Below are 17,374 nucleotides of genomic sequence, written 5' to 3'. Positions count from 1 at the left end.
GGTGATTTAGTAGGTTTCGGCGTCGTTTGCGGAATTTGGAAGTTTAAAAGTTCTTAGGCTTGAATCCGAGAGTAATTTGGTGTTTTGATGTTGTTTTTGAGTGTTCCGAAGGTTCGACTAAGTTTGTATGTTGATATGTGACTTGTTAGTATTATTTTTTAAGGTCCCGAGGGCCTCGTGTGTGTTTCGAATGGTTGACGGATTGGTTTTTGGTGTTTGAGTGTTGGTGAAAACTGCTGGTAAACTGCACCTGCGGAGTGGGAAACGCAGGTGCAAGGTCCGTAGAAGCGGAAAGAGGCTCGCAGATGCGGGCAGGAGTTGTTTGGGCTGGATGCACAGGTGCAAGTGTAGGAGTCGCACCTGCGAGACCGCAAGTGCGAGATGTTGGCCGCAGATGCGGATTTTGAGGAGTAAGTGGAATCTGCACCTGCGATGGTTTTTCCGCAAATGCGGCCTCGTAGAAGCGGAAATTTTGACCGCAGATGCAGTTTTGCTAGGCAGAACCTATAAATTGAAGACTTCGCGAATTTTGCTCATTTCCACCATTTTTGAAGACGGGTTTGGAGCTTTTGGGGTGATTTTGAAAAGGGATTATCAGTGAGGTTTGTTCTTGAGCCCTAATACATGTATATGTAGTGATTTTTCATTGTTTAATTATGTAATTAGTGAAGATTATGGGTGAAAATAAGGGGTTAGGGCTTGGGATTTTGAAGAGTTTGATTTGAGGATTTGAGGGGTCAAATGGAGTCAGATTTTGATAAATTTTGTATGTATGGACTCGTGAGTGAATGGGCTTTCTAGTTTTGTGAATTTTTTTGGATTTCGAGACGTGGTCCCGGGTGCTGGGTTTGAGTAGATTTCGGGATTTGTGTCTAATTTGATAGTTTTTCTCGTGGAATTCATTCCATTAGCGCATATTGATGGTCTTGTTCTTGTTGTGAATAGATTCGGAGCGATTGGAGGCCGAGTTGAGAGGCAAGAGCATTGCGGAGTAGAGATTTGACCGGTTTGAGGTAAGTAATGATTGTAAATCTAGTCCTGAGGGTATGAAACCCTGGATTGCGTATCATTTTACTATTTTTGAGGTGATGCACATGCTAGATGACGGGCGTGTGGGCGTGCACCATTGGGGATTGTGACTTGGTCCATCCCGTTTTTATGCACTCCCAGCTAGACCAGATACTATTGCTTCAGATGTTGTGATCACAGGTATTGTCTCAGTTTGCCACAGGGATGCCTCTGTATTATTTGATCCTGGTTCCACTTTTTCATATGTGTCATCATATTTTGCTCATTATTTGGATACACCCCGCGAGTCTCTTGTTTTATTTGTTCATGTATCTACTCTTATGGGCTATACAATTGTTGTGGAACACGTATATCTGTCTTGTGTGGTGACTATTGGGGGTTTGGAGACACGAGTAGACCGCATGCTGCTTAGTATGGTTGATTTTGATGTGATATTGAGCATGGATTGGTTGTCTCCGTGTCATGCTATTCTGGGCTGTCACGCTAAGATGGTAACTTTGGCTATGCCGGGGGTGTCATGATTGAGTGGTGAGGTTCATCGGATTATGTTCCCAGTAGAGTGATCTCATTTTTGAAGGCCCGGTGGATGGTTGGGAAGGCTTGTCTTTTTTATTTGGCCTTTGTGAGGGATGTCAGTGCAGAAACTCCTACCACTGATTCAGTTCCGGTGGTGAGGGATTTTCTAGATATGTTTCCTGCAGACCTATCGGGCTTGCCACTAGACAGGGATATTGACTTCGGTATTGATTTGGTGTTGGGCACTCAGCCCATTTCTATTCCACTGTATCGTATAGCACCGGCAAAGCTAAAGGAGCAGCTTCAGGAACTCCTTGATAAGGGATTTATTCGGCCTAGTGTGTCGCCTTTGGGTGCGCCTGTTCTATTTGTAAAGAAGAAGGATGTCACTATGAGAATATGCATTGATAACAGGTAGTTGAACAAAGTCACAATCAATAATAAGTATCCTTTGCCTCATATTGACGATTTATTTGACCAGCTTCAGGGAGCGAGAGTGTTCTCCATTGATCTCAGGTCAGGGTATCACCAGTTGAAGATCAGGAACTCGAACATTCTTAAGACAGCTTTCAGGACCCGATATGGTCATTATGAGTTCCTTGTGATGTCTTTTGGGCTGACCAATGCCCCAGCAGCGTTCATGCATTTGATGAACAACGTGTTTCGACCTTATCTTGACTCTTTTGTTATTGTATTCATTAATGATATCCTGGTGTACTCTCATAGCCAAGAGGAGCACGCCAAGCATTTGAGAGTTGTATTGTAGCGGTTGAGGGAGGAGAAGTTTTATGCAAAGTTATCAAAGTGTGAGTTTTGGCTCAGTTCAGTGGCGTTCTTGGGGCACGTGGTGTCCAGTGAGGGTATTCAGGTTAATTCGAAGAAGATAGAGGCAGTCTAGAGTTGGCCCAAGCCGTCCTCAGCCACAAAGATTCGTAGCTATCTTGGTTTGGTGGGTTATTACCATCGGTTCATTCAAGGATTTTCATTTGTGTCATCATCCTTGACCAAATTGACCTAAAAGGGTGCTCCTTTCAGGTGGTCGGATGAGTGTGAGGCGAGCTTTCAGAAGCTCAAGACCGCCTTGACCACGGCAGAAGAAATGAGGGTTTGAACTCAAAACTTGGAAAAATGATTTGGAGCTCGATTGTGGGTGATTTCTCGAGGGGTTTTGAAGGAGAAGCATCGGATAATGATTTCTATCTTGATTTTGATCTTAGAACATTAATCCATTGTTGTTTTCCTCTTCTAATTAAGGAATTTGGGTGTAAAAGTTGTGAAATGGGAGAAAAGTTCCCCCATTGAAAATCCGGTATTTGAGTGAGATTTTGACGTCGGATTTTGGTGATTTTTGTTCGAGTGTGTTCGTGAGTGATCGGGGGTTCTGAATTTTTAAATTTTATCCAATTCCAAGACATGGGCCCGAAGGACGTTTTGGGCGATTTTCTTAATTTCACGTGTTAGCTTCGAATTAATTAGTTGAATTAGTTACTTGAAGTTATATTTATATTATGTAATTAATTTGAATAAATTTGGGCCATTTGGAGCCGGGTACTCGTGGCAAGAACGTGATTTCAAGTTGATTGAGCTGGTTCGAGGTAAGTGGCTTGCCTAACCTTGTGTGGGAGAACTCCCCTTAGGATTTGGTATTTTTGTTATATGTGTACGTGAGGTGACGAGTGCGTACACGTGCTAATTATTGAAATCCCGTTTTCACTAAGCTAATACCTATGTTTTCTTGTAATTTACCAAATACTTGTACTTGAAGCCTCTTGTTTAGATTAGGAAAAGCATGCTTACGTGACTTAATTGCCTTACTTGCCTTAATTGCCTACTTGTACTCTGTGCAGCATATTAGAGTAGAAATTTCCTGTTAATTCTTGAATAGAACTGTATATTCTATTGAGATGGTTATGTGTTTACTTTGGAACTATAGGATGATATCCCGTGAGATCCCCCTGCTTGTTTACTTTGGGACTACGGATCGTTATTCTGGTAGATCCCCCTGCACATTTATGATTGGGGCTAGGGACAACACCTGGTAGATTCTCCGTACTGGATATTTACTTTGGGACTACGGATTGGTATTTCGGGAGTTTTCCTTGCACATTTATGATTTGGACTATAGGACGATATCCCGGCAGATCCTCTAGGTATTTACGTTTGGGACTACGAGAAAATATTCCGGGAGATCCCCTATCTATTTCTGTGTATTGAGTTAGATTCTTTCTGTGATTTTATTCGTTATAGACTGTTAGCACTTTAATTATATTGTCGTATTTTATACTGCTTTACCTTGTCTTTCATCTATAATCAGTAGGGCCCTGACCTTCCTCATCACTACTCGACCGAGGTTAGGCTCAGCACTTACTGAGTACCGTTGTGGTGTACTCATGCCCTTTCCTGCACATATTTTTCGTGTGCAGATCCAAGTTCTTCGACTCAGACATACCATCAGTGAGGCGAGGCGATCTTCAGGGACTTCGAGGTATATCTGCCGCGTCTGCAGGCTGAGGAGTCCATCTCTATTCTCCCCTCTAGCTTTAGCTCTCTTGTATTTACTTTTGTTTAGACATTCTGGAGTTAGAACACTTGTAGTTATTCAACAGCTTGTGATTTCATGACATTCCAGGTTTTGGGAGTTGTTTCAGTTTGAGAGTTTATATTTGTATATGCCGAGCGGCATCTTAAATATTTTATTTATGTTCTATCCGCAGTTCTTGGCTAGTTTTATATTTCGTTTCCTTTTTCCGCAAATTGTTAGGCTTACCTAGTCGTAGAGACTAGGTGCCATCACGACAGTTTACGGAGGGCGAACTCGGGTCGTGACATAACAGATTCGATTTTTTTAATAAATGGCAAAAAGTCCATTTAAGTGAACTGATGAAGATACTAATTAAATTTAAATTGATACTAACATTATTAGTTCACAATGAGTACAGTCAAATCAAAAAATAAAAACACAAGTGTCATAGCTAATAAACAATAAACCCTCCTCTTTTATCCGGGCTTGGGACCGGCTGTGTCATAGTATAACTTGAACACAGGCGGAGTTATAAATGTTTAAAAAAATGAGATGAGGATTATGCATATCAGCTTCACAAAGTTGGACAAAATCGTAGAAATATGTAATAAGCCTTTGTATTTATAGATTTGCGAACACGAATGCTTTCACTAATTCAAAAAACTATATCAGAAGAGTAAAACTTTACAAGAATTTGCAGGTAAACAAGCCAACTCTTATTTAGAGTATACCAAATTTTAGAGAAAATATTTGAATTTCTATGAAAATTATTGAAATAAAGAATAGAAGGCCACACAAGGAATATAATCAAGACAGCTACAAAGTTATAAAAGAGTTTTTTGAATGCTTTCATCATACATTATGTTATATGTAGATTGGCCATCATCGTTATCTATCGTAGATGGTCGGATTAATATTTTAATACAGCTTGAACTCTTTGCTCTCGATAAAGCAACATATAGCTGGCCATGAGAAAACACAGGCTCGCGCAAATAAATACCAACATAATCTAACGTTTGTCCTTGAGCTTTATTTGTTGTCATTGCAAAATATAGGCGTAGTGGAAATTGTGTTTTTAAATGGGATAGGTAACTTCTCATCATCTAAATATAACAACGGTATTCTAGGAATAAATACATGTGTATTCTTAAAATCACCAATCGCAATTTTAGCACTTATAACATGACTCTTAAAATCACAGCATATCAGTCGGTACCGTTGCATAAACCACAAGGATTTAAATTTCACAGCAACATAACAGGACAATTTTCCTTCAAGATTAATTTGTAAGGAGGCAAACCAGCAGGGTTCAATGAATGTAAAAAATCCTCAAACTGGCTCTGATTATTCGGTTCAACAGTTTCATCAGTGGCAACAAATGTCTTAGCATCTTTAGGAAATAGAGTTATAAGTCTATCATTCAATTTATCAATAAAGTTATTTTTTGCTGTCAAAATAACACGAGAGGTTAAAAAAAAGAATCATGAAAGGACATATGTAAATCAGGATATATTATGTTGAATAAGAGTTCCAACAATTCTTTTTTAGTAATATAAGGAACAATGAAAGATCTCGAAATTTCTATTTTGCCATCCGCTCTTGTCTTTTCTATTCCATTTCAAATTCGCATCAAATATTCACAGAAAGAGGAATCAGTTTTCGCACGCATATTCTTTGATAATCGGAGTTTTTCAAGCTCATTCCATATTTCAGAGTTCAATATACTTTCCCGAATGAAGTTTTCATTTTTTCCACTACGAATGATAGGAAGAGTTTATCTAAAATCTCCTCCAAATACAATAACTTTTCCACTAAAAAGCCATTTGTTTCCATTATATCTTTTAGGAGACAATCTAAAGCTTCAATCATATTCTTTTTTTCCATCGATACTTTATCCCATACAATCAATTTTGCATTGCGAATTAAAGATGCCAGTGAGCTCTGCTTGCTGATATTGCAAGAAAAATTTTCATCGATATTAATTGAAAATTTAAAATGTGAATGAGTTATTCGTCCTCCTGGCAGGATCGAAGCTGCAACGCCAGAAGTTATTGTTGCTAACGCTACAAATCCTTTAGATCTCACAGTTACTAATAATGCACAATATAAAAATGTCTTAGAACTTCCTCCTGGACCATCAATGAAAAATGCTCCAGATTCGTCGGCAAATACTCTCTGGAGAATTATGTCGTATGTTATTTTTTGTTCAACATTTAATTTTCTATGTAACAATAAATCTTCGTCGTTCACAATGATGTTTCTTTCGAAATACACTTCCTTCGCTTCATTTGCCATTTTTGAAGATGTGATCATTTCTGAAATGAGGTTGAACTCATTAATATCACGCCCCATAGAATGTAGTATGTCATTGATGTGATTCAAGACAACAAGGTGGATATCCTTTCGCCCTATATTCGCTAGGCTCTTAAGGTCTTCAGACATTGAATCTTCAAATTGTTCTCATAGTTCTCTGGGATTATCAGGACTGCAATACACTAATATTGCAGCAAATAAACGTCTAAACTATAAGGCATTTGATAACAGGCAGCCTCTGACATACATTCGATCAAGCTGTTATCACAATGCAACAATCCTGTTTTTTCTGCAGATTCTCTAAATGTGTCACAACATATTCCATTTACTGTCAGAAGATCTTTATATTATTTTGGTGCTCTCACATTCATTAGTAATAATCTAAGGTAATATCTTTCTCCTTATTTAGGATGACACATTACAACGCGGCCGATAACATTACCTCGTTGTCGTCGAATCCACATTTTATAGGTAGATGACCATACGAAGTACTGCGGAAAATCTTTATACAACAATTTGAGCTATTTAGCATCTTTGTTTGTTTTATTCGTCAAAAATATTCTGTCAACATCGTCTTTTTAAGCATAGGGTTTTTCACGATACTGTCTATTGTGTTATTGTTACCTTTGTCAAAAAAAAAACGATACTGTCTATTGTGTCAATTTTTTAAAAGAGACAAATAGTAGTATGTCAAGATGTAACTGGAGGTGATAAACAGTTGGAGTCATTTCGCTAATAGGAAAGGCAAATAAGTGCCACATAGCGTTCGGAGCTGACACCCATCTAGCAGATCGATACTCTTTTATCTCATCTATTTGTAAATTTGTGTTATCTTCGTGTAAGCCAAACGAAATCTTATCATGTCATTTACATATATATTTGTATATATATTTGAAAACTTTAATATCAGAGCAAACCTCTACATTTATATGGCAATTGTATTTACAGAGTAGGTAAGGATTGTAAGGAACAACCCATGAGTTATCAAGAAATTGTTTCCTAACTTTCATAGATTTATCAGTGTTTCGTCTTTTATAAATGGGTATGAGTTCTTTTCTTTTGTTGTCTCATCAGCAAAGCTCTTGGGGTACTTAAATTTGCACTCATTTCTTTTCATACATGAATTTGTAGGATTCAAATGACCACAAGGCCCATGCATCATGTGTTTAATAACAAGCTTATGCAAGTAAGAATTCGTATCAGGATCAAGCAGCTCAGCACTAACAAATTTGTTATAAGCCTCAGGTGTTAATAATTTGTAGTCATCAGTAAGTATAATAAGAAAATGAGCATGTGGAAAACCGCGTTTTTAAAATTCTATAGTGTACTTAAAAGCTGCAACTTTTCCAAATATGTTTCTTTTTAATATATCTATTTTCATCTCTTCTACTTTTGCTCTGAACACTCGACTATTAAATTAGGCCTATTTTGAGTTTCATCTATTGAGAGCAAATATTCCTTTTTTTGGGCGAATTGCATGTCATTGTTAGAAATATATCAGGTTTTTCAAAATATTGTACTAATGCAATAGCATCCATATAACGTTGGCGCATATCTCTTGGACCTCCTGTAAAACTTGTCGGAAGAAAGTTTTGTTTTCCTATCTTAGAAGCTTCTCTTTCACCAAGTCTCACGATATCCAGAAGTCCTTGTAGTACATCAACCGAAATAAATCTTGGTTAAATGAGGTAAAATATAACCTCTGAGTTTCTACTTTTATGAATTCATCAACTGAGTATTGTTGAAATAATCTGCTAGAATGTAAAACTTTGTTTTCCTCATTGTCTCTCATCTGGAGTTTGTAACAGTAGTATTCATAATAAGAAACATTATTCCTTTTCCATTTTCCTTTTTGCAAAACATCAGCTTCCATATCAAGTAGTCCATCAATTGAACACATGTTACAAAGGCTCGAAAGTTGCTCAGTCTCATAGTAAGCTCATTTTTTCAATTTATTCTTAGGTTGTACGATTTTTAGCATAACACAATACCATCCATTTTGACCATAAGGAAGTAAAAGCGGATATTGCAAAGGATCATAGCAACCATAATAGTAATTTACTATTTGACTTTTGTTATTGCGAGTGTAAATCCGGATGTGCAGTGAAGAAATATTGTTGTTTGTTTCTTGTTCTAGCCATAATATTGCTACTTCTGACACAGTTGGCAGATTATATATTCTTTGATCTAGGCTAGAACCACATCTCAATGCAATATAAAAGTTTGATAATTCTGGGATATGTATCAGAGATTTTAAGAAGATACAGTAAGGATTTATCTTTAGTATATTCATTAGCTTCTCAATGATTAACTGTCGAAGTATACCTGAGGAAGCCATTTGATTCAATATTTTTATGTTCTCATCATAAAAATACAGCTGTAAATTTCTTGGTTGTCGATTTGTCGAAATCAAATTATTTATGAAGTGATACATTTGACCCTGTACTCTAAATGTGTAAATCCCGTGGTTTCTTTTTGCTAGTACTTTGTCATAGTTCACCCCAAGTGAAGAAAAGGCAAACATATTATTGTACAGTCCAATGTAGGTACAAAAATGTTTCAGTAGTGCCTAAGTAGATATTTGATAATTCATTGGGCATTTCATATGACGTCACCTTAATCGAACCATTGCTACAACAAAATCCTACTGATTCATATTCAAACCTTTTAGCTCCACAATATTTACAGTTTGGTACAGTTTTCAAAATGGTTGTGTTACTGGGCAACTGTTTGAAATTCCAACAACCTATTATCTTTAATCTACAACCTGTGTATATAAGTTATTGTATATCATACAAGTATTGAGAAAAGATATATGGCAATCATTGTTCAAAGAGTACCAAATAAACCTCTTTTTCTGACAACTGACAGCTCAGGATCACGCCGTTCATCGAGTGGATTTGATGTGGAACCTAATAGGCAAACCATTATAACTCATATATGAAATATTTTAAGTTAACTAAAATTGAAGCACTATATTAATAGTAACTAACCATATTCGAATAAAGAAAGGGAGCCAATTATATTCTTCCCTTTGTTAGAACAAATTGTTGCGCTGTCTGCGCAAGATTTATCGGCTACATAGAAGTGAACGCATGTTAGAATTAACAATACATATCTTGGTAAAATCCCTAAGACAACATATAGAGTTCTATATAGGTAGAGTTATATTTCTTTTCCCTAACCATTTTCAGGAAGGCAACATGATTCCTCTATTGTTAGTATTCTATGTCTAGATAACTCAGCAGCAACCTCAGAAGATGATGCTACTTCAATGTTCAACCAAGAAACCTTGGTTTGTCGACTTAATATTTTTTTATCGTCGTTGTGCTAAAAGCATTTCTTTTTATCAGCTAACTGATTTGCATACACATCATGTCTCCTTAGCTTGATTTTAGAAGCTCTTTCTGCTGAATAATGTCGTTTCCTCTTCTGGAAGAGGCAGCTTGGCGCTATGGTTTTTTTATCGGTAGGCATTTGTATTTGAATAATTTATATATTTTTTACATCACGTCTCTAATAGAAATAGAAATCAAACTCGGTCTTGAAATGCTAAACTGTATGATCCAGTAAAACTTAGTAAAGAAAGAATTGAAAACTTAATTAAAGATATTCAAGAAATTTTGGTAACACAGAGAAAAAGCAGATGTTAACACAATTGGCATGGTAAGTGAAATTAATAGGCCAAAATCCTTTGAAGTTGAGCAAATATACAAAATTAAATCACGGTTCCTTTCAAGCTACTTTCAGATTCAATTCAAACACACATTGTTGATACCCAATTTTTTCTATAATATTTTTGAAATGCATATATATCCTTAAAACTATGCATTGGCATCAATGTGTATTTTTTCATAATTTTTACATTTTTTTAATTAATTTATCTCAATATTTTCTTTATATAAATAATTACATAATTTCATTACAGATGATTTTTAAAACATCTCTTGATTTAATATTACCATTTATAGCCTTATTAAGTACCAATTATTTTACAAATGGCCAGATTTACATCTTTTGGTTACAATTGGACTAATTTTGCAATTATAACCCATGTACACATCACTACATAATTTTGCCAGAAATTGGTCCCTTATATTTTTAAAATATTGAATAATTATTTTGAGTCACTTCTATGCATAAAAATTATTCTTTCCATTGTTAATTATTTTATAAAATAATTTTATTCAAATATTTGGGTATTTAACAAATAACCTTTTAATCTCCCTAATTTTCGGACCCAAAAACCGGCCCAAATCCCTAACCCAATTCACTCAGGCCCAAAGGCAATTAGACCCGACCTAGATCCCTCTAATCTTGGCCATTGATCTCTGAGATCAATGACCCACATTTGTTCTTACCAATTTTAACTCCAACGACCCCTCCTAACCTAAATCATTTTCCACCACACCCCGTCGTCACTCGTTCCCTTCCTCTCAAATGCTCTCTACCTAAACCCTAATCTTCAGGCGCCGTCATCGACTTAGACCTCCGTTCTATGATGTTTCTCTATCGTCTCAGGCCTATATTGGCCTCCAACTTGCTATGGTTCATCAGTTTCTTGGATCCTTGAAAAGATCTCAAGGAACCTAGGCGGTCTGCTTTGCACCTTTGATTTCTTTGCCTGTTTTAGGCCATTTGCTCGACCATGAGTAAGAAGCCTCTCTTATTTTGATATGAATCCACGATTTTCTAGACCTATGTTCTCATCTCTGATTTACTTCTGAAAAACCCTAAATTTTGTCTTTGATCTTCTCAGATCTGTACATATTTGAGAAGAATCGGACCTATTTCACATGTTTTTCATAAAAAATCTTCTGGTTTTTCGAGTGATTTTCCATTTTTCTAAAGCTAGGGTTTCCTGGAAATCCTTTTCTCCAAACGTTTTCTGACTTTGAATGTTTAACCTTCTATTCTTATGTGTTTTTGGTCGATTAGTTTTCCTTAGCCCAAGTTGATTCATGCTAAAACCCCAATTTTTTACATTTTTTGCTTTGATTCTGAGCTTGACCGTGTTACCTATGTATTGTTTTGTTCTATGCTTTTATTCTCATGATTTCTCCTTAGTCTAATTTAAACGTCTTGTGATTTTTACCCTAGTATGCCTCTATTAAGGTTTCTGACTTGATTTCTCGACTGATTCTGTGTGTTTATACTTAGCCTATTTGTGTATTGGTGGAAACATATATTATTCTCCTTTAAATCAGTACTATTTTGGATTCCTGATTCACTGATTTGCTTTGTAAAAACCTCGGGCTGATTCTTGATTATTTCTTTATTTGCAATCTTATTTAGTTTCTTACCTTATTTTCTTAACTGCGATACTTACTGATTCCTCAAGATTGTTTCCTTAATTGAACTCCTGCTTATTTACCCCTAATTGCCCACTCTGTACTTAAGTCTTACTCGATTTTCTTTCCTTAAATGTTGTCGTGCCCTTTATCGTTGGGTAATTACCCCTTAATTAAGGAAGACTATACTGACTTTGTGCATAATTGATTCCGTAAGCTTCCTTAATTGTTGACTGATTGATCTCATTTACCTTACTCTATTTTGCTCCCAACTACTATATATACTCTCCTCTATTCTCACTTCTGGATAGACATTAGCTCACAATACACACACACTCTCTCAAACTATTTTCCTCTTTTGCTACTTGTGCTACGTGTGCTATTGTGGGTCTAGCCAGCTGAAAGCTAAGGCTAGATAGTGGGACTATACTTGCTCTATATTCTACACTCTTTTGCTTCTTTTTTTCCTCAACTGGTATGTCTCTAGTTAAATCTAAAGCCCAAACTCTATGTGTTTTATTCCTGCATTAGCTCATTGATTATGAATTTGACCTATCTTCTCAGTTACTTCTTTGTTTAGCATGCCTAAATTCTGTCATTTTCAATGTACAACTAGTATGTTTACCTTTCACATGTCTATCTGATGTTTGAATTGCCTGTTTGTTGATTTATGATTAATCCTTTAACTATGTGATCATGTTGGTTGCTTAATATGGTTGATCCTACTTGTGTGTCTGATTCTATCCTCTATATATTTTCCTCATGTCTTAATTGCCTACTATCCTGATTAATCTGTTAAGGCTGTGAAGCTCCTAAATGTTCTATGCACATTGTTGTCGACATGTCTCCCTGCACCCTATCCATGTACCCCAATGAGGTTCCTATATGTTCCCAATCCCTTCCACCCCTGTGTGCAAACATGCCTTCTATAGTACTTATGAATCTGAACCTTCTATGATTTATTGACTGTCTATTTAATTTGCTCTCTTCTGAACTATTTTCATGTGCTGTCAGTATTCTTTTAGAAAAAATTGGCTTTCATTCCTAGTATTTTCTCAAAACTGGTCAATTCTAGAAAAATCTTTTTTACTCCTAAACTGTTTTCACTAAGTCTTTCAAACTAAGTCAAGTACTCTCACTTACTCTTAGGTTATTAAGTTCTTCCCCTCTGGTATGTGTACTGCTTAGGGATCCTTGAGGTCTCTCTGAAATCTGGCATATCAGGGATGGCTCTTCCACACTGCACATAATCAGTCTTTATTTGAGAAAAGTCTGGGTGTGCGCACTGCCCTGGATCCTTGAGGTCCTTAGGGAACTCTGACACACCTGGACACAAATTTGGTAATGAAACTCTTGGCATTTGAGACTACTAAAGGCCTGGTACCCCAGGTTTGCTTTAGGCCTGCATCAGGCTCCCTATAGTTTATTCTATATTGCATTTATGTAATTTATTCCATTCTGGTCTGTAAATCATTTGTAAACAAATATTAGGGTAACTAGTGAAAAGGGAGGGTAGTTGTATGATATTGTGGGTAAAATTGGGTAGAAAACATGCAATAGGCTTTATATTCTGCAAATCTACATTAGAAGCCATGTTCTAGGATTGATGTGTTCATTTACATTTAAACCATGTAGAATCTGTGCATTAGATATCCTGTTTTTAGGGCCTTCACATTTACTGCTTCAGCATGTTGCATGCTCAATTCCTGGTACTGCCACATAGACATACTGTTATTAAATGATCTTAATAAAACTGTCATTCCTGTAAGCATTAGATACCATATTCTTAGGAACTCTGTTTGCCTCTATTTGAACCACGTCTATTTTGATTAAATCAGTAGCTGTCCACAAAAAGGTTTAAAACAGACTCACGCGTAGGTACCATGTCTCTAAACACAAGTTGATAAATCGCATGTTATGATCTGTATCATCTAAAACTAGCATGCCTATAAGTTGAATAATCTCAAACTGGTTAAATAGCTCCTACAACTGTGATTGTGTAGAATCCCACGCCTAGGCAAGCCTTAGATAATTAATCTCCTTATAAAACTGAAAACTGTGTTCTGATTGTGTTTAAACTGCTTAAGTCTCGCAGATTTTGAAAAACCAGTAGGCAAACTGGTTAGGATTCAGCCACTTCCCTTAAAACACATGTTGCATGTTCTATTATGTGATGTTCATCTAGATATCATGTTCCTAGGCTTTCTAAACTTATTTAAAATCAGCTGTTTGAGACGTGTTGTTTATTTGCCTATGTATATATGGAGGAAAATATGAGTGTTTTACCTGCTTCTTTAATTGACAGTCCGATATGTTATTCGTTGTCGCCTAGACTTTTATTTTTTAAACACCTTAGGATTGTCTAGAAATGCCTAAGTCTAGAGGTCCTAAATTCCTCCGGGGCCACAAGAAAGGGATGGGTAGCAGCACGTTTAGAGGTCGTTAATCAAACTCGCTTATATAACCATTAAGGGAGGGTAATGGGTAGTAAAAGGATATGATGACCTGCGCGCTAATGTCACGTGTAGCCCCTCTAGTTGAGGAGGATTACCGGGCATTGCACAGATTGATCTTGTAGGCTAATCAACTTAGGACTTCCCTTTCCCAATTCCTATATGTGTTTAAATTATCTAAACTTTCTTTTTTTACATATACATGTGTATGCTGTCCAAACCTCTTTTACTTTCATTATCTAAACTTCCTTGATCATATATGCATTTAGACGGGGAAAACTACTTTATTTGCAAATACGTGCTTACTTGTTAATTAACTAATTCGCATAGTTTAAGCTCAGTCGGGACCCACCATTGTGGACCGCGAGGGGTGCCTAACACCTTCCCCTCAAGTTTATTTCGAGCCCTTACCCCGATCTCTGGAAATGCAAACTAGTTACATGTGTTAATCGCTCTAGGTGCCCTAACGCACCTTAATTCGTTAGGTGGCGACTCTTCAAATACCCAATTCCCAAAAGGAAACGAGTTGTTCACAATGAATGTCGAAACCCAGACTCCGCGAGAAAAAAGGGGGCGCGACAGCATGGCGACTCTGCTAGGGATATTTTAGGCTCGTACCATAACGAGCTTATTTTTGTGAATTAGTCTAAACATGCTTTATCTTGGGTACCCTTTCCCCTTTATTTGGATTTAAATGCTTATTTAAGATTTCTTTATTTTCCTGAAATTGACTTGTCTCTTTGTTTTCTTTTTCCGTAAATGTCTCTCAATTATTTAAATACTGCATTTATCATCTTTTACGTGCAAATACTTGACAACATGATATTTATTGTAGCATAAATCATGCTCAACATCATATTCCACTCGTGCGTAATCAATCCTATAGCAACGCTTGATGAGTGTTTGCGCTCTTCCTATATATCACCCTTTAAATTCAGAAAGGCGTATTTGCGGTAAAACTAGTCGATCAGTGGGGCGTTTGACGGTTCCGTGCCTTTCCCCCTCAAGTTGTCCGCTTGAGGGTCCCAGTCTAGACCTTTATAACAACCTTACTCTGATCAACTGTACATGCATCATAGTCAAACCTAGCCAGGTTAATATGTTGTCTTCATAATAACCCTTTAAGATAAGCCTCGTCCAAAATGTCCATCGGGTTTTCCACAATCCCAACAGACGAAATCACGATCGTGTGCATTAATTTGGAGAAATAAGTGCCAATATGCTAATTATTACTGTATAAATAGACGAACCTGGAGGGGGAAAGGGCCTAACTATCTTTTGTTTTGCAGAAAATGAGGCACGAAGTTCCCAGATTCGGTATGGTCGGTAGCATAACTCCACTTTTGATAGATTGGTGGAGGGACCTTCCCTTAAGCAACCAAAATCATGTGAAAAGAATCTTAGGGAATTTGCCGTCACTATGTAATAAGGCCAAGTGCCATTAGCAATATTATCTTATTTAGTATCGTTTTGGGTCGTTTACTTTTACATTAATGAAATGAGGCAATTATTGGCACTGAATTTCTCCAAATTTATTTGTCGCTAGGCCTACCTCGGGCACAACGAGGCTTCCAAATTAGGACGCAAATTTACATTACCACAATATATGTTTAAATACTGTAAACATTTCAGAACCCTTACTGACTTGTTTAATTTCTTGTTTTTCTTTATTCTTTATTCCCATCCCCTAAGGTTGGTTCGCACATACTGGCATCATTGGTATATCATACCAGATCTAGAGGCCCTCCACCTCCTCCTCTTTCAAGTAATACAAAGAGCAAAGGGAAAGCTAAAATGGACAACTTAAGTGATATTCGAAAGGAAAATGCGAAAAATGCATAAACTTCAAACGAACGGAGCACTCCGGCATCAAATGATTTAGTTTTGAGGTTAGAACAAAAGATACTGGAACTGCAGGGAGAACTTGAGCAGGTACGCAACTTGGCAAACCTATCCCTCACCTTGAATGTCCCTGATATCAACCAATAAAACACCAAAAACCCAGCGCCTCCCCAAAACACACTGAACCAACATCCACAAAACCCTCCTGCACCGCATCAATATGCAACTCCACCTCAAAATCTCAATCTTTTACCAATACCAACTCCGCCACAACACTACCATCAACTAATTCAGTACCCACCAACCGCCACTTATCATACTCCCCAGAACACACCACAACCCATTCCCGATCCTCAAAACTCAACCAATGACCACCACAACACCCAGGTTCCTAGCACTCACCAAAACAACCATATATACGTGGAAACCGTACCTCACTCTATCCAACCAACCTCCTATATGCCAAAATCCGCTGAGAAGGACCTGCTCATCAAGAACATGGCTGAGGAACTTAGGAAATTAACAAGTCGAGTTCAGGTTGTCAAAGGAGGCAAAAGGATAGAAGGTTTGAACTATGAAGACTTGTGCATATAGCCGGATGTAGAACTGTCGGAGGGTTGCAAACATCCCAAGTTCGAAATGTTTGATGGTACAGGTGATCCCAGGGTTCATCTAAGGACCTATTGTGACAAACTCATCGGGGTTGGAAAGGATGAAAAGATCTGGATGAAGCTTTTCATGAGGAGTCTTATGGGAGACGCCTTGTCCTGGTACATCAGCTAGGATCCTAAGAAATGGTCCAACTGGGTGAGTATGGCATCTGATTTCATGGACCGATTTAGGTTCAACACAGAAAATGTGCCAGATATTTTCTACATTCAGAACCTCAAGAAGAAGCCCACCGAGACTTTCCGCGAGTACGCTACTCGTTGGAGGTCAGAAGCAGCCAAAGTCAGGCCATCTTTGGACGAGGAACAGATGAATAAATTTTTTGTCAGAGCACAGGATCCGCAATACTATGAAAGGTTGATGGTTATTGAAAACCATAAATTCTCTGATATCATCAAACTTGGGGAAAGAATCGAAAAAGACATCAAAAGCGGGATGGTAACGAACTTTGAGGCATTACAGGCCACAAACAAGGCATTACAATCAGGCGGCATATTAAAGAAGAAAGATGTTGGGACAGTAATGGTGGCTCAGGGCCCGAAATCTCCACTCACATATCAAACACATCCACCCACATATCAAATACCCCCACCCACATACCAAGCACCGCCACCTACATATCAACCCTCATCTCCCAGATATTCCCAACCGGCCACCGTCTATCATACATATAATTCCCAGCCATCTCATTTCCAGTCACTTCCAACTTGCCAAAATTATCCAAGACCACGATCCAATTT

This window comes from Nicotiana sylvestris, chromosome 2 (genome assembly GCF_000393655.2).
Source record: "Nicotiana sylvestris chromosome 2, ASM39365v2, whole genome shotgun sequence".
In the NCBI taxonomy this organism is placed as follows: Eukaryota; Viridiplantae; Streptophyta; class Magnoliopsida; order Solanales; family Solanaceae; genus Nicotiana; species Nicotiana sylvestris.
The sequence above is the reverse complement of the archived record's forward strand: the minus strand, read 5'-3'. Positions refer to the sequence as shown.